The sequence below is a fragment of the Olea europaea genome, unplaced genomic scaffold (genome assembly GCF_002742605.1).
Source record: "Olea europaea var. sylvestris unplaced genomic scaffold, O_europaea_v1 scaffold5705, whole genome shotgun sequence".
NCBI lineage: Eukaryota > Viridiplantae > Streptophyta > Magnoliopsida > Lamiales > Oleaceae > Olea > Olea europaea.
Window position 1 is genome coordinate 8228 of NW_019264042.1, and position 4972 is coordinate 13199.

Consider the following 4972-nt stretch of genomic DNA (forward strand, 5'->3'; position numbering starts at 1 on the left):
AATGTGCTAATTTGGATGAAAAGAAAAAGGCTGAATTTGTTAGGCAGATACATGAGAAAGTAAGACTCAATATTGAGAGAAAACCGGAGCAGTATGCAAAGCAAGCTAACAACGAGCGACGAAAGATAATTTTTGAACCTGGCGATTGGGTTTGGTTGCACATGAGGAAAGAGAGATTTCTGACACAAAGGCATTCTAAGTTGCTTCCTAGGAGAGATGGACCTTTTCAAGTCCTTGAGCGTATCAATGACAATGCATAGATGTTGGATTTGCCAAGTGAGTACAATGTTAGTGCCACTTTCAATGTTACTAATTTAAGTCTTTTTCATGTAGGTGATGATTTGAAGACAAATCCTTTTCGAGAGAGGGGGGGAATGATGAGGGCATGTCTAATAAATGGAATGTAGATCCTATTCAATTTCCAATTGGTCCGGTTACAAGAGCTCGAGCTAAAAGGTTCAAGGAAACTCTCAATGGGCTAAATCAAAACATTTGGATTGAGGTGAATTCTTAGAAGCCCAAGAAAGACCCTCCACATGTTCCACAAGAGTAGTTTTCCATGATTCAAACCTTGGAATAATCAAGCAATAAAGTTCTTCAAGGAGACAACTCAAGATTGTGAGTATTAAAGGAAAAGGTTCCTAAATTGGTGACTTGCACAATTTTGGTTGCCTGCCATTTAAAAAAGCAATCTTCTTAATATGGCTAAATTATCTTTCTTATTTCTAGTTGATTATTTTGCTAAATTGTAAGACTTTAGTACCAATTTAGATACCTTCCTTATTTGAAGGTGGAATAAGCATTATTTAAGGAGTTCCATTAGGAATCAATTTTGCAAAATTCATAGCAACGAATTTGGGATTTTTTAGTTGTCAAATTCGTGGACCTCCTTGTATTTAAATAGTTATTGGCTTGATGAATAAAGCAATTCAGATTTTTAGTTACAATTTTGTGAGAGTAAATTCTCTTTGGTTCTTTTAGAACTCCTGAACTTATCGAAGTTTTTCGTAGCGTTCACCTATCAATTTATCAATCAATCCCTCCATAATTGAATGTGGCATTTCCATTCTGCCAAGGTTCTTGCTTCAATATAAGCAACGGGTCATAGTGTCAAATAAATCTATTCGTTTCCATTATACCAAGGTTCTTGCTTCAATATAAGCAACGGGTTGCGGTGTCATCCAAATCTATCCCTAGACGATCTTGGAGCCTTTCTTGATCCACCTTGCTAATAGCTTTAAATGCTCCAACAAGAATTGATATTTTATTAGGACAATTTGATATATCTATGACACGCGTGAAGCATGACAGTGTTATTGTCTGAGCGTCACAAGAAAATAATTCTTAATAAGTTCGAAATTTAGTTTAATGAAAACCAAAGAATTAAAAGTAAAAATTGTTCACGAAATAATCTTCTTATAGAATTAATGAATGTTTACAATGAAATAATGAGACCTATTTATAGGAAACCCATAAAACCCAGTTAAAAATGGAACAAAAGTCTAATTAATACAAAATATAACCATAAACTAGAGTTCTAGCATAAATAAAAGATTTCTTAATCTTAGTTAAAATGAAATCAAATTCTACGTATTATAAAGGATACCAAAAAAATAGAGTTTTAACTAAATTAAAAGATTTCGCAAAAATTGAAAAAATTGCATTCGGCTTGAACTATACAACGGCATAGTGTGATTAGATGCGGTTGCATAAAAGATCTGTAATTCCCAACTATGGTTTCTGCAAAGGTCTATGTGATCGCATAGTTTTTATGACTATGTGGTTGCATAGTTATAATGTACAGGCTCCCTATTCATTATTCTAATCAAGTTGATCCACTTCGTTTCTTCTTCCATGCACAACACGAACTTGGTTTTCAGCTTGTTGATGTCACCCTCTTCTCAAGCTTTATTCACTTTCATTAATCTTGAGCTTGATCTTAGCCTCTTCTCGGCATACTTCACATTCTTGTTAACTCGTTGCCTTTCTTGATTCACATCACAAAGAGATAGAAATGGAACAGTTCCGGGGAGAGAGAGAGAGAGAGATGTCACGGCTTTTAATGAGGGGGTGGTGTGGGAGTGAGTTGAGTGGGTGAGTTATTAGTATTATGTTTATTCAGTACATATTAAATAATAATTATAACCTAAATTTTGAAATATGAAATTCAAAATATGATTTATAAAATATACACTTTAGAAAGAGCCCTGGGTATAATTTCCACATTCAATTATGTTGCAATTGTTAATAAATAGATAGTTATGACAATGTGGGCCTGGTCCATAAGCTTCAAATTCATTGGGCCAGTCCACAAAAACAAAATGAAATGGGCTAAAACTATAAATCTTACCTCCAATACATCAGGTGCCCATGGGACCTAATTCATAATTGTTTGAAGTCGCTACTAATTAACAGAATGTTGATGCAATGAGTTGGGTCAGAAAGTCTATGGGATCGGGATATTTGTAGGGATGAGAAATGGCAAAATGTTGGCTGCCTTTTCCAAAGTTCTCGCAAGTAATATTGATCCACTGGTGGGTGAGTGCATGTCTATTTGGGAAGGGCTGAAATTTGGCCTTGATATATCTTTCGTTGAGATTTGTCGTAGCAATGCATTGGTTGCTATTTGGAAACCACAATAAGTGACTTATGTAACACAGAAGAAAAAATTTAGGCTACTAAATTTACCTTACCTATTTTGTTAACATACCCTTGTGACTTTTTTATGGAATGAAGAAGGTAGTGTTAAAATCTTGTTTGTTATCATGTGAACCAATGTTTTAAAAACCAGACCAGACCGATCGGGAAAATCGGGAACCAGTCTAAAATTAGGTCTGGTTTGAATTAAAAACCCTGTAGTTTAATCCATCGAACCGGCCGGATCATATGATAACCGCAACCCTCTCCCGATTATAAGGAACCCGTGAAATTAAAGAAAACCTTATTTTTAGTTTCCACTTTCCACTTTCAATTCAATTCAAAGAGTTTTCAATTTCTCTCCTCTTTAGTCAGTGGGTTGCATCCATGGGCGGATTCAGAGGTGGGCTGCACTTGGCTGTAGCCCACTATCACACAGGCTCAAATGCAACAAAATTATTATTATTATTTTATTTTATTTTAAATTGTATTCAATTAGCCACATTAGCCCACCAACAAATAAATTCAATGGGCTAGCCCACCTCAAAAAAAAATTCTTTAATTTGTAGCCCATTAATCTATATAATTTTAGGCCCAATAACACCCATTACCCATTTTCTTATTCTGTTATTCACGTATAATCCCCTTTACCACTCCCCTTTTTCTTTGCAAAACCAATTCCAATAATTCTCAAAAATCAAAATCCCTAAATCTTTCCACTTTGCCCCTACCTGTAGCCGCCAACCGAACGGAGCCACCATTGCCGACTCACTGCCAGCCTGCGCCCTGCTAACTACCGTGAGTGACGGTGAGTCCGTGACCCAGCATCTCACCGATTCGCTGCCTCATGCCTGGCTGTTGACTTGGGTTAGGTTTTAGGGCAAGTAATTTACTAATTAGATTCTTAGAACATAGAAATCTTTTGATAAATTTTCAATTAATTATACTTGGTTTGTTGTATATGATAAATACTAGGTATAAGATAATAAGAATTAAGAAGGCAAAAGGCAGAATAATGGAATTTGTTCAAGATCTTGGAATAATTAATTAGACTTGGTTTTGTTCGAGATCTTGGAATAATGGAATTTGTAGCTTTCTAGTTTCTAGTGTTACTTTTTGAGGATTTAATTAGGAAGCATTTGTTGCTCCCTTTTTACTTGTTTTAATTGAATAAATTCTCTCTTATCTTATAGTATATGCTATAGCTGTGTTTAAGAGTTTTTAGGTTTTACATTTTAAGTTCTTTTGACTAAATTGATTTATTTAGTACTCACACTGCCTATTTCAACAGCGACCGTGGAGTGAGCATTTTCAACAATGAAACATGTGAAGACCGAAATTTGTAACAAAATGGATTATGGTTTTCTTACTGATTGTTTAACACTAAGCATTGAACGAGAATTTAGTATGAATTTAGATCTAGATTTTATTATAGATGAATTTTATGCTGTAAAACATCGCCGAGTACATCTTCAATACGTCACTTATATTATGAATTTTTCTCATTATATATAAATTTTATTCATAGTACATTAAATTTTTAAAATTTTTAGCCCCCTGTAACAGTAATTCCTGGCTCCGTCTCTGACTGCATCTATGGAGTATGGATTGAACAGAGTTTAAGTTTCTCTCCTCTTCAAGTTTTGAAACCAGTTTTAATTTATAGCTTCTAAACATCGTCATTTTGATTTTGTTCTTCGTTTTTTCCAAAAATTATTATCTTTTACTCCAAGATTTCAATTAATATAGGGATAGGAAGTATCTAGTTTTCATATTTTGTAGTTTTCTAACAACAATTTTCATATTTTATTTGTGAAATTTATTGAATTTTGTTGTTTTCTCTTCCTATAATTTCTATATTAATGACTTGCTAATTGGATTTCCGATTGTCCATATAATAAACGTCTAGATTTTGGGTTGTACCATTGTTTAATCCCAAACTTGGCCATCAATCAAGGAACTTGAGTTTTGTTCCTTTTTTCACCTGCCTTAGTTTCTTGCTTGGAAAATTCTAATGGTAATTGTAATATGTCTTATTGTGGTTCTTTTAGTTTATGGTTATGTTACTTTCTTTCACTTAGGATTTAGGATGGACAGCTATTCTCAATCTTTGGAAAGGAAATCTATAGGTTCCACACCTTCTAGCAGGGCAAAGACTGATCAGCATGGGAACACTTCTCGTCTAGTCATGGCATTGACAGTAAAGTTCGTTACACATGTCTTTATTGCAGTAGTAGTTTTAAATCTGGGGGGATTAATAGAATGAAATACCATCTTGCTGGAATTAAAGGTCAAATATCTCAATGTAAGAAAGTTCATTTTGATGTTCGATTTA